Genomic DNA, 13,943 nt, shown 5'->3' with positions numbered 1-13,943 from the left:
ATCATACTGTCACCTTCTTTAACAAGTTACTGTCAGTTAACTGAGTTAGCCTAGGCAAATGCATGGCAAACTGATGCAGATTAACCCTCTTTCACTGTGGCCTAAACTTATTTTCATTGCTGCTGATCAAGAGGGCATTAATCAATACTAAATAATGGCTAAACTGTAGTAGGAAGTTTATTGCTTTGTGGTAACTTGCTTCTGCCTCTGTGTGGGAACTTGCATTTTAGCTGAATGTACTATTTCATTTTCATTTATATCAATTTTGGTCAATTTGATGAACAGTAAAACAAGCCTCTCTTAAAAACTGAAGCTATTGCCCTCGCAGTCTGTTTTCTGTAGCCCAACTTAAAGTAAAACCAGTGCAACTTCCTTTGTGTTGATGAGGCCAGAGCTTCCAAGCTGGGAGGATCACTGACTGCACAAGCACCTTTTTGTAGGCCAGTCTGGGGAGAAGCACAGAGCTGGAAGCATTTTACTGAAAGATTTATCTTTTGCTGCTGTGGATGCTGACAGTTGTGTCATCCAGACTAGCTCAGGTACAGGAATAAGAGTCCTCAGGGTGCTCCCTTGCGTAGATGACAGGAAAGCAGTACCTCCACATGGCAAAACCTGCAGAAGTAAGACAGCAGTTCTCTCTTCACAGTTGTCTCTTTGCAAGCTAGCAAGATTGATGTAGTAGCCTTTCTTCTGTGGCAGAACACCTGAAGGTGTTCTTTTAAATTTTGTGTGTCTGCATTGAACCATTAAGATAGAGCAATGCTATTTCTATTTTTCTGAACAATAATTACTTTTTGAGAAGTTTTGGATTGCTTTAAAGTTGAGAAGCACTTTATGACTCAGTAGTCCCCAAAGAAATTATGTCATTGACCATTTCTAGCTGCTAAAACATATGAAGTCAAAGTGTTGGTAAAATGAGCACGCAGTTCTATAGCTTTCAGTCTGTCTATAGGGGGCAATTTTCATTTTCTGAAACTTGATGGCAGGGGGGAAAAAAAAAAAGAAAACAACCCTTTGACTCAAAACTGTGCCGGCATTGAACTTGAGCCAAGTGCTTTCCCTGCACTTTTAGGTGTCAAAGCAAGGAGGTGACCCTTTTAGAGCAGCAATAAAGAGCTTTTATTATAACTTTACAACACACTCTTTTATGCTTGGAGAAACCAAAGCCTGCTTTTAGGAAATGGGATTTGAAATGAGTTTTCCAAAGTCTTGAAAAGAAATACATTTTCAGAAGGTGGCCTTAGTTCCTTTTGTGCCTAATGCCAAATAGCTAATTTTTTTCTTTGTTTCTTCAAAAAGTAACTCCCAGTGCCTTGCTCATGTTTAGAAAACACATTGATTTTATTTTGCTGTTGCATTACCCACTAAGTTGACATGCCATGAAACTAATTCAAATGCTAATTTTAGAGAGGCCAACAACTGAGTATAGCTGTTTGCTTAGAAAAGTGAATTAATTGGTATCATTTATATTCTTGGAGATGAAAACTGACTTTAATAACTGCATGACTTTTTGCTTTCTTTTCAGAATATATCCATTGCTTACATTGGAATGTTGGTTGGCGGAGATTACATATTCTCTGTGCTAAACTTTATAGGGCTTAATATTTGGTGAGTGGAACTCAAACTTGGCCTTTATTTGTTAAAGCTGAAGATTTCTCAGTGAGATATAGTTTTATCTTTTGTTTAATTTGGCCCATTTGGCTGTTGCAGTTTTGAAACTCTTAGCCTGAGGAGGCACTGTATACTGCCTCAGGATGTAAAATTCATTACAATTAGTTATGCTTTTCATGTCTGTTTACATATATTGAGTCCTATCCTGGTAGGATCTTAACTATGGAATTATGCCTGTGGATGTACTATTTGGGGCTGTGAGTTCATCCTTTTTTTTTTTTTTTTTTTTTTTTTGAATTTTTTTTTATTAGCAGTGTTGGATCTGATTAGTTCTCAACTCAGAGGCTTCCTAGGAAAAGCCAAGTGGTGTGGGAAGTGAGAACACTGATTCAATGAATTATGCTCTTCCATACGAGTTATTACTTCTGAACTGTTGTATTTTGTGTTTGGATGAACTGTTGCATCTGCTCGTATGAATCCATTGGAGCAACTGGTTATCGATCGTGGTGCACTCAGGGCTAGTTTCTCAGATGGCTTACATCTACACAGCTCTGAGACGCTCTAATTTATGCTGGCTGGCATTCCTTGATCCTTTGGAAGGGAAGTTACGTACCCATGAAATGACCATGGGTATACTATAGCAGGTGTATCTGACATCTGTGTTAATTCTCTTTTCTTTAGTATGGCAGGAGGACTGAGATACTCATTTTTAACCTTAAGAGGAAGCAACAAGCCTAAGCAACCTGGAGATGAAGAGAATGTACTTCTTGAGTCAAAGAGTTAGCAAAAATGCCTGCCTTGAAAAAGACTGAAGATGCAAGTTTGTTTAGCGCTGCTGAGAACTTAAACAAGTGTATGCTGGAACATATTTGAAGCAAGAAAAAAAATCTACCTCAGTTGCCATAGATGTGAACACATCAATTCAGAAATATTTTTACACACTGTGGTTTTTTTACCTGTGGACAAGTTTCATTTTAGCTGTTTTTACACCACAAGCTGATTTACAGGAAAGAATGCCATGAGCAATTCTCAAGTTGTGAATTTCTTTATTCTTCTAGACTTTGGAGCTATTTATACTCAACAAAATAGTTCTGTTTCTGTCGGTACTCTTTGAGGCAAAACTCTCTGTAAAGATCATGAGGCTTGATTCGTCATTGCCTTATACCATATGTGGTCTTTGATATCAGTGAAGGGATGAAAGACGCTAGTGACTCGGAATGATTTCACATACACATTTGCCTGTGTGCAAGTGACTGTAGACTGCATAGGTGAAAGAGGAGCTGCACTGAGATTGTTCCCTGTGTATGTTTTGACTGAAGAACACGGGATATGGCCTCGTGTGTGTTGTATGTATTGGGTAGTCATTCTCTCAATCCTTTTGGTATCCTCAGTAACGTCATGGTCTTCTGCTGCAATTGTCACTGTTGTTGTAAGTGGATCCTTATAACTTTGCTGCAATATCAAAGGAAGAAAGAGACAGAGAGGCATTTTAATGTTTAAAAAGTTTTTTTGTTTGTTTTGTTTTTTTGTCTGAGCCAGTACCATACGGGTAGTTAGGAGAGATAACAAAGGTAAATTTATTTCTGTTCAGGTACATTCACCTTTTGATATCAGTCCCCTCCTCTGACGTTTTGTCTATAATTATTCTTTTAATACTGCACAGAAATTACACTACGATGTACAAATTACAAGAGGGGAAGTGACTGGTGTGTGGAAGACTGACTGTTGTGTTTTGTTGAGGAAAAAGGGTCAGTGCCCTGTTGTGTCTTATATATGTAGTGAAAGCTGATCTGGCACTATTTTATGTGCTGAATTCAGAACAAGGAGCCATTACAAGCCCAAGGGGTTGCTACAGTGGGCAAGGCTAATCTCATGGTTAAAAAACAAGATCTGAAATCTGGTGGGCTGGGTTATTTTGGGGACAATAGTGGTACTGTGCTGTAGCTTTATTTCCTTTGCTGCAGATACAGCTGATTGATACGTACCTGCATCCCTGAGGATAAAGCATTAGTCTTTGAAAGCACCCTAGAAACATTGCATTGCTGGAGGACGGCAGAGTAATTCATCTTGCTGGAGTTTTTAATTCCAGGCAGGCATGAGCCAAGATTTTTTTTTTTTTTCCCCCCTTAATAAATTAAAAGAAGAATGAGATTTTGGAAGACTTTGACATGGAACTGGGTGCATGTCATGACTTGTTTTGTCTGAGTTGGGTTAAAATACAACAAAACCTGAAAAGTGTTATTCTGTGCATAATGTATGAACAGCCAGACTGGATAAAATCTAAGAAGCATGTGAGTAGCTCATACCAGAAGCTTCACTGGAATAACCAGTTTCCAGCAGACTGAAGTTCTTGGTTTCATGGCCTCCTGTGGCAGTGATTTCACAGTACAATCATGTATGCAAAAAGATTTCATATAGTGTTGCTGCATTTCCTTCTCTTTTTTAGCATTCTTACAGCATTGCTTTCTTCTGTTGTTACTGAGAAAGGACAGAAACTCCTGATCTACTTAGGTATACCACTGTTTCATGCCTCCTATTCATCTCCTCTCTAAAATCTGCATAGTTTGTAAAACCTTGTAAAATGAAACCACTGTTTTGAGAAGTACTAGGAGCTACCTTTTTTAAACAGGATTTTTATCAGCTTAGCTATACTGGAATAATTTTATAGGCATACATCTGTTGAGGTGAATGTCTTCATATTGGCAAGACCTGATACAGAAGTCAGCATGTGGCTTCCATCTATTCCCTGCTACAAACCATTAAAAACTCTTTGGGAAAATAGGTACAGTTGCATCATTATGATGCTCAAACACCCCATTTGTCTCATGCTTTTAGAAACAATTCCTCTTTTGGAACCGAATGCCGAAATTTTAGACTCTGGGAGATGATGTGGCTGCTTCAGCCCAGAAGGAGAACAATGGAAGCTGTTTGCAATCCAGGTTTGGATTTCAAGAGCCCTTCTATAGACTAGGCGTGTTGTTCAAGCTCAGATATGCTACCTACATTATATTACATAATTTTAAAAACCTCAAACTGGGTTGCTTGTTTGTGATGTGCATTTAAGCCACTGATCATTAGTTTCTATCTACAATTGACAGTAGTCAGTGTTAGTAGATGCTTGCACTGATTTTGATGGATTTGCATCTGGCCCTGTAGCAGTAATACCCTGATGTCTCCATAACCATATCCTGGCTCTTTACTGTTTGTACAAGCTGCATTCCTTAAGGAAAAAGAAGATTTTGGGGTTGCTTCTGCTTCTTGCCACTAGAAGTCAGAGCTCTGACCAACCTCAGAGGAAGGACTGGGTTCTGGTGGACTGCTGGGCTGTCCGTGGATTTGAATGGCAAAAGGAGGAGTGATTGCAGATTATTAGAAGTGGCAGATCCTAGAAATGGAAACAAAAGTCTGGATTTTCCAGTTGCCCAGAGCTGGATAAGAGATGTGACTTTCATTTTTTTTTAACTATTAGGGGGATGGGAGGGTGAGGGCCTGTAAATATTTTGGAGAGATCTTTGGTTTTAAAATATGTCCTATGTACTTAAAAAGCTTTCAGTATGTTTGAGTATTCTTTTGTAGGACTCCTCTTTCTCCCAGTCACCTCTACCTCCAAAAGCTTAAATACTGAGCCTCAACTCTCAGTCGTGGGACAAGGCAATAAGAAAGTTTTCATCAATTACTAAAAGATTATCAAAGCGATTTGATTGCAATACTAATGAACAACCTAATGGCACCTACTAATTAAGAAAGATGTAGTTCCTACAAAGGAACAACTACCAAATGCATTTTAATTGATTATGATTTTGCTATACCTTTTATAAATAAACAGATACAAAGTATGTTTTTTAACTTGCTGTTTATTTCTGTGGTATGGACAAGGAAAAATGCTTTCAAGCGCACCTGTGTACACAACACATTTATGCTATAATTAGCTTCTCTACTATAGTTGAAGTAGTTTTGTTCATTCTGTATTTTAGTAGGAGTGATTTGATTTAATTTGTTGTTCATATCATGTTTCTGAAGCCCTTCTGGCTTGGACTTCTTCGCTAAAATACAGACCTCATTCTGACAGTCTTTATGATAATATTACTCAGAATGGTTTAGCAGATAATTTAGAAATAACCAAAAATCAGTACTAACTAAAAGAGCTTTCAAGTGAACTTGATGTCGAGTGTGAAAATGAGCCAAGGAAGGAAAAAAATTTCCTGTCATTCCTTTCAAAGAGCAACTTGACTTCAATCCCTTAGTATTCTTCCTCCTTATCTGCAGAGAAAATATTCATTCTTCTGAATTAGCTGGTTGAAACTCTGATTATATGGGCTCATTTGGACCTAATTCTCGTGTTAGAATTTAAGCAACGATTGAAATGTCCACTTCATCCAGAACCTCTAGTTGACTAATTGTGTCTTTCAGCAAATAAAGTAGTAATTTAAAACTGATTCATCTTAGGAAATATCTGTTGATAGTCCTGATCTTAGTTTCCTACAGACTTCATGTTAGCGTAATCAAATACTAAATTAATTGTAAAATCGCATGACTTAATTGCTGTGTAAAGCTTCATTTTCCTTTCTTTTTGAATGGAGGAAAAGATGGTTACAAAGAAGCATTAGCCTTCAGAATGCATATTTAGGCATTAATAAGTGCCCTACTTTTAAAAATATTGGATTGACTTTTGAAAATCATGTTCCCTGCAAACAGGTTCCAGTTAAACAGTAATCAGTTTGGAAAGGAATATTAATCTGTACAAACTGTAATATTATAGGGGTTGCTTAGCAGCAGACTAGCAGTAGTGGGAGGGAATTAAGAGAAAAATACAGCAACTATCACAAGCAGCTTTCTAGCCGTGCAATGTGTAAAGTTCTTGAAATGATTCCTGTGAAAGAGAAGCAATAAATACCTCAGGGGAAAACTTGGACTGGGCTCAAGAAATAATACCTCACATTCGTAAGCATTTATTTATTTATTTATTTTGGTATCTCAGCCTGTTTTGCAAATATTAGGCACATGAAGTATTGGAAGACCAAAGTCTCTGGAAAAGCAGATGGCCAGGGTGGCTTGGGAGCATGGGCAGAGGTAAAAATGCAGCAGAGGATGCTGACAATTGCAGAAGTTTGGGCTGTGGCTCCATAGTCAAACAGAAGGGATTTCTTTTCAATTAAAGGAGGTATTCAGCATCCTCGTTGCATGTGAAAAGTACAGTGCCTCTTATCCAAAGCTAAAATATTCCCTGAATAGCAAATGATTCTCTAGAGAATTTGTGATTGTTTGTAAATACTTTGGGAAATTTAATATTCAGACCTTTTTTTTATGTTCTGACTGACCTTACAGAGTAAAACGAGCTGCTAGGGTATAGAAATTTGTAAGTATACTGAAATCTTGTGTGTGAAGAAACTGAATTCTTGTTAAGCTAAATAGTACTGGTTTTTATATCTTGTTACAGACAGACTTAGTGCTACATTCCTTGTGGCTCAGGCATGACATTTTCTCTGCAGTGCATCTGCGTGTTGTGGTTTTCTGGCTGAAGGTGACATGTGACATGTGCTGCTTCTCTTCAGGTGAAGGTTACTGGGTGTCAGAAGTTGAGATTAAATTTTAAAGATGCCCCATGTGTTAAAGATAGAAGACTATCATTAGAGCATACACACTACTTTTATCTTGCTTCATATTAAGTGCATATATAAGCAGCAGTATTTTTCTGCTCTGGTTTAAACTGATCTTTGAAGAATGAAAAATCTTTCAGATTACTACAGGGAAGAGTTTAGGTTGTCTCTGTGCCTTACCTGAGAATTTCTATATGTTAACTCTTTTGATCTTTTTTTTTAATTCACTTTTTTTCTAAGTTTCATTAATTTCAGACTATTTTTCTTGCAGTAAGCATTCTTGTAAATGTTTGTTTCCCCTTAGGATTTTGGTACCTGTCCTCATTAATACTAGTTCAAACAAATTTTTTCAAAAGAGTTGAAAGTCCTATTCCTCTTTAAATATATTATTATACCTCTTCACGCCATAACTTCCCCCTTTGTAAAATTGGTGTAATGATATTAATCTCTTTTGGAAAAGCTCTTTGAAAAGTTATATGATATTGCTTTCTCTCTATAGAAAGAATTAGTTATTGTTATTACCCTTGAAATTTGAAGATAAATCCGTTTTTTTGGCCTTAGCACAAGTTCAGTGTGAACTTGCCCTGGAAGTATCTGGACTAGGGAGTTTAACTTCTCAGCACTGTAATACGTCGTGCTGATGTGTATTAACCCCAAGGTTTGGAGTATTCTTATCCGGGGTTTTGGTTTAGACCTGTCTTTAGTCTCTCTGGATCTTAAACAGTGACAATAAAAATATTTTTCTTCTTTTTGTTCTTGGGTAGTTTCCAGAAAAGGAGCAAAACCTTGCCTCAGAAGCAAGCACCAGAAATCATTGTTTAGTGTGGATTTTTTCAGTAGCTTACAAATTTGGGTGTATTGTACAGATGTTATTCTAATCTAAACTCCGGACACTCCTTGAGAAGAAGAAGAAAAAAAAAGTCACGTGATTTGATTAGACGCCTCACTTCTAGGCCGGCGCTCGGAGACTAGCAGTGCACTAGGAGGCATTTCTCAGGGAGATAGGGACTGTTTCATCCCAGCTCCCTGACTTTGCCTTCGCCATGGAGGAGTTCCAGCGTCAGCTGCTCACTGTTTTTGGGGCTCTGATCTGTTTCCGTACTCTGGTAAAATGCATCCGATTTCTGAAATATATTTTCCCACATACTTGGAATGCTTTGCCTCAGGGTTTCTTTCAGTCGCTGGGAGAATGGGCAGGTAAAGGAAACTTCCTCACGTTTTTCTTCTTGTAACTGAGTGATGAACTGTTACATTACTAATTGGGAGAGGTTTTCCTTGCTTTTCCTTATGCTGTCCCTTCAGCACAGAACACACCTTCCAGTAAGTGTGGTTTGCTTCATTTCTTTTTTCTTTTTTTTCTTGTCTCTTATAGTAACTTTGGTTTAAGAACCAGAAGGTTCTGCATACTTAGAGTAAGTAAATAACCAAGCTGATAAAAGCTCACGCACCTGCTGAATAGATGCAAATTCCTCCCCCAACTTCTGATGTTTTTTCTCTACTGCAAACGTTTTAGTTTTAATAATATTGCCTATATCCTTGGTTTCCTGATATGTGAAGCAACTAGTTTATGTTTAGCATATGGCTCCGCTCTTCAAAGCAACTTTTCTTTGTTCCTGGCGACTTTGCTCCAGTCCGGTTTTCCTGAATTGGTGGCCTGTCCTTAATTGTATCATTAATGAGGCAAATCTATTTTTGCCTAAAAACTTCAAAGACTGCCACTTGGCAGTTCTATTTTAGAGATATTACAAGTTCTCATAAAAATAACAGAAATGTTTAATAAACACCTTCTTCCTACTGAATGTTGATATTTTTCTTAGGATTGTTAGATTATTGGAATGAAGTAGGAATGAAAAACTACTGCATTTTCTGCCACCATCAATGGTGGCATCTTGCTAACAAGGGACCTCTATCAGTACTTTTGTACTTCCCCTCTTGCCCCCACATTAGAGCATTGAATTCACTGGATTTAATAAGCATTTCATAAGCACATTTCACAGTGGAATAATGTAGAGTGAAATTCGCTGCTTTGCAGAAGAGGTGCCTAAGGACCAAATATTTCAGAAATAACATGTAGGCCCTATTTGGATTTAAGTGAGGCATGGGCCTCAGACCTGTGCATGAAGAGAGGGTCACTGAGTGGAAGTTTCTGTACAGAAATCTTGTTTCCACTGAAGTTTGAGAGACTGTTGCTTCTCTCAGTGGACTCACCTTTTATGCTCTGTCCTTTTAAAAATGTATAGTCTTCTGGACACAGTGAAATTCATAGGTTTGAATGATTTGCTGTATCACATGGCACATGAGATGCTGAGAATCACGATAATTAAAGTTGGCAGGTGGAAACTTGTTTCCCAATAGACATTTGCTTTGTATCTGCTAGTCTACTAGGAACATAAAAAACCATCTGCAGCACAGAAGCATTTTCAGGTACTGACTAATAATCCGTTTTGCTCTGAAAACTTACCAGGTTTACCTTGGAATTGTCTAGTGTTTTTCTACTGTATTTCTTCCTTATGGTGATAAATAATGCTTTCTTTCTGTATTTCGTCTTTGGTGTTTGTTTGCGTAACTTCTAAAGTTCAGGGTGCTTTACATATGCCAATACTTGGTTACTTTCTAAGTATCACTTTCCCAGTGATATGAAATCCAGAAGTAGACTGTGAGTAGGAAAACTCTGGAAGAAGAGCACTTCGCAGATGGTGGTAAACTTGCTGTGGTGTTTCCTTACAGACAGATTTCTTGTGAAGGAAAGATGTTACATCAGCTTCAGGGGACCAATTAGTACTTACCTCCTGCCATTCTATCACCAAAATATAAGTAAAAAACTTGCAAAGCAAAACTTGTAAAAACATGCATATGGAAGAAATTTCTACCACCCTGTAGTCAATTGGTTTGTGGCTGTGTTTCTCCTTATTGAAAATGAGAAAAATAATTACCTAGTGTACAAGTTGGGTTACAGTGTGGAGGGATTTGCTAATATCAGTAAAATGCTTTGAAGAGGAAAAGTGCTAAATTACATGACAAGAATTGTTAGATGAAAAAGTCACAAGGAAATAAATTTTAAGAAAAGGTTGATTCTGTGCTTTAGAAGTATCATTTAGGTAGTAATGGTCAAGAAACTCAGAAGATGAAGATTAAAGAATCCAGGAAAGAACAAGCTAAAGCAGAGCAACAAATGTAATCCCTCTTTTTTTTTTTTTTCTTTTTTTTTTTCCTTTCTACTTTCTGCAGTGGTCACAGGAGCAGGAGATGGGCTTGGAAAAGCATATTCCTTTGAGGTAAGATAGATTACTTACCTTTTGATTTTATTTTAACTAAATGGCAATTACTACCCCTCCACCAAACTCTGAAAGTTAGTAAGGTTATTCTAGGATTAAGAGCAGGTATGAAAAACATGGTACTAATCCTTCTCCTCTGCATGTGCAGAGTAACACTAATCAACTTCTGAAAGGAAAGCAGTATTGCTTTTCAGAGGAAAATCATTTATGCCCCAACGCTCGCGTCAGACCAGGAAAATCAAATGGAAACACTGAGTACTCCAAAAGATTTTGTGTTGTCTGTCCAGAGCAGGAAGTGTCCCGAGTTGGCTTTTTTTCCTAGTTTTGCCGCTGCTTTGCTACATGTCTTTCAATGGGGCTGTCTAGCATTAAACGTACAGAACATGGAGTCATTTTGCAGCCCTCACAGTTGCAAAGAAAAGCTTGGCCCATGTGTCTGAAACCACAAATAAAAGAGAAATCTATGTAAATGAAAAGCAACTACAGGTTAGGAAAATCATAACAAAAGCTAAAAGTGTAAGGAAGAATCAGCAGCTCTAAGAGTGAGAGGAGAGTGAAGGGAGGAAGGGTGAAGCTGAGAGCTGCCGTTGGCTCCGTGGTGATCAGTCACTGCTGCTGTGCAGAGTCACTAGGGCAGCCCCTTTCTATACCCCTAATCAACATCCAGGGCAGGGCGGCCTCTTGGATCATCCCTGCTACTAGTGATAGCAACTGAGTGGTAGATTTTCTCTTTGATGTCTTCATTCAAGAGTGGCTTTCTGTCTAGAAGCTGCACGTCAACAAAACACAAGTTATTGCCTTCAGGGCTGAGATGTGGCTGGCCAGGTGAAAATTAGCAGCCTCTAATATGTCAGCATTTAGATTAGATGTGATCCCTTCTGATCATAAATTATATATATATATAACATATATCTCAGAAGAAAGGAAAATGAGTTTACTTTTGAATTAATTGATGAGAATTTTAAAGCCAATCTTTTAAAGCATATGCATTATTTACTTTAAGCACCTACCTCATGATTTTGATTTCTGGGAGTGGCAATATAATAAGCACTTTTGGAAGTGCGTTGAATGTAGGAAGCACAAGGACAAATGCCAGGTATTATAGTTTAACATTCAACATTCATCATAGTTGTGATAAAGATCACAAGCTCTTCTGTGGGAGAAAAGGGAAAATACTGCCTTCTGTTTTCTCACTGAATTGCCCCAGCGATCAGCAAATGGAAAGGACTTGAGGAATGAATAGGTTGGGGAAGGATGGGATGGGTGAGAGAAGGAGAGAGGATTTAGCATAAGTGCTTAATTGTACCTTTAAAACCACACCTCTGGGTGTAGCCACCTGCACATGCAGGTTGCTGAACTAACCTTTTAAGTAAGCACCTGGTGATATTTCACGCAGGTGAAGTCTGCAGGCACCTATGAATGTCTAGATCAGGATCTTTGTCGCTCTCGGTTTCCTTCATGCTATTTGGGTGATGCAACAGTAAGTCCCACTAAAAGTCAGTTATTGCAGAATGGCTGCCTTACACCATGAGAAAGAATAAGACAACTACTATGTTTTCTTGAAAAACTTGGCTGGAACAGGCAAGTTTTTGTGGAACATTTGTTAATTATTTTTGGCTTTGCAGGATGATGGAGAGCCATCCTTTATCTATGCTGAGATGTACCTTCCTCCCCAGGTGGTCTCTTTGATCTAAATTTTGCTCAGCTACTGCACTGTGGGGTAGATCCCAAGCCCACACCACATGAGCTCATAGCTTGGCACCTTCATCTTGCTGGCGGAGGTCAAAGCACGCACTTGTGTGTGGCTTGTGGATAAATAAATCTGACCCTGCTGTTTTAATGTCTGTGTGCCTTTGGAGTTTCTGGCTCAGCTCTGCTCTCTTGCTGGTCTGATGTCAGGGCACAAAATGCTCTGATGTTCTTCTGGCGTAGGTCCCTCTGGTGTCAGGGGCTGCCGTGAAGGCAGACCTTGTGATGTGCGCCCTCCCCACAGGTCTTGTTTGTTGGCCACAAGATGATTGCTGATGCCAGTTCCTCTGGAGTCTGTGCTCTGACGCTAAGCGATGGATTTCTGTGATATCCTGAGCTCAGAAAAGGGCTGATAATTCACAGACTAATGTAGGGGCTCCATGCTTGTTGGCAGTATATGGGACTTCAGACTAAGGAGAACAGTTTTTGGCTTTTGGAAGGCCAGTGCAATGTGGCTTTGTCTGTTCAGTGTTTTATGTGGAAATCCCAGTAGGTGGCTCATTAGGTAGAGCTGGCAGAGGTCCAGGCAAAGAACATTACAATATTTACTGGTTCCGTACCCTTCTTTCTAAGGTTTATAGCTAATACAGGTTGCTGCAAAACTTATCAAGCTCAGTAGCTGGCTGAGCTTGTGCGAAGAGCCAGATAGCTGTGAGGTGTTCCAGACAATATATGCACACTGCTTGGTTGCTTTCAGGACACAGATTTTTCAGAGCAAATTATTGTCCCTCTAGTTTCCCGAGCTTCTGTTGACAGGCAAGCACACAAACACCTTGAGCTTATTCTCTTCTGAATGAAAGTCCAGGCTTCCACGAAGGCAGTGTCAGTATTTCTAGCACATCAGGGTGATTTTAAAGGCCTGGCCTTCTTGAGCACATAGACCCAGTTCCTTAAACCAGCTGTGATCTCAGGGTACTGGGATGTTGGCTCTAATTTTCTATACCTATTTCAAAAGACAGGTTTCTGTTAGATTTGGTCCATCAGTTCTTGGGCTGATGGGATTCAAACTCACCAGACTTCTAACAAGGCAAAAAAATGTCATCTGCGAGTGTGCTGCTAGGCTGTCACGTCTCAGAGCTCTTTGACATCTCCCCTTGCTGTTAGCCTTTCATGGTAGTGCTGCAGTCTCGATGGTTCTGTTTTTTCCTGAGGTAATAACCACAGATCTGCTTCAGTGACTATCACTGACTTGGCACCTCAAGCTTAATGGGTTTATGGAAGAGGCTATACCATACTCCGAGATTTACAATTTATCGCCTGCAGACTTCTCATTTGATGTCGAGACGCAAGCAGAATATCGGTCACTCACTTCCTCACCTAGCTGGCTGGTTTAATGAATATTTGGGTCACTGTTATTGTTAATAGTGCATAACTTTCTTACAAATCAGGCCACTGCTTATGTTAAAATCAATGTTTCAGCAGGCCTTTTTGAGGCATGCACTGCATTCATTTATTAATACATTTTCTCAAATCTCAAAACTTTGTCTCATTTTCTGAAATTGTGCACAGTATTACCAGCAGTCTAATGCAAGCTAAATGTGATTTGGGTTATCCTGCTCCAGTTGCATCCATATTATAATTTATCCATTTGATCCTGGATTTATTCTTGCAGATATCGCTATCCTAGTACTGTTACGCAGGTGCAGGGCTAGCACAAAGTGTGCAGAATCCTGCTGCTCTGCGGTCTCAGTCCTGGTCTGCTGGACCAGAA

At 39.0% G+C, this 13,943-nt stretch overlaps 1 protein-coding gene across 3 annotated transcripts in view; it reads left to right on the top strand.

Moving 5' to 3' along the window:
• Positions 1-13,943, top strand: part of LOC135325107 (nucleotide sugar transporter SLC35D2-like) — a 50,821-nt gene that overhangs the window by 18,541 nt on the left and 18,337 nt on the right. The gene's annotated exons all lie outside the window — the stretch shown is intronic.

The sequence above is a fragment of the Dromaius novaehollandiae genome, chromosome Z, assembly GCF_036370855.1.
Source record: "Dromaius novaehollandiae isolate bDroNov1 chromosome Z, bDroNov1.hap1, whole genome shotgun sequence".
Classification (NCBI taxonomy): domain Eukaryota; kingdom Metazoa; phylum Chordata; class Aves; order Casuariiformes; family Dromaiidae; genus Dromaius; species Dromaius novaehollandiae.
Note: the sequence above shows the minus strand (reverse complement) of the source record. Positions and strands in the feature narration are given on the sequence as shown.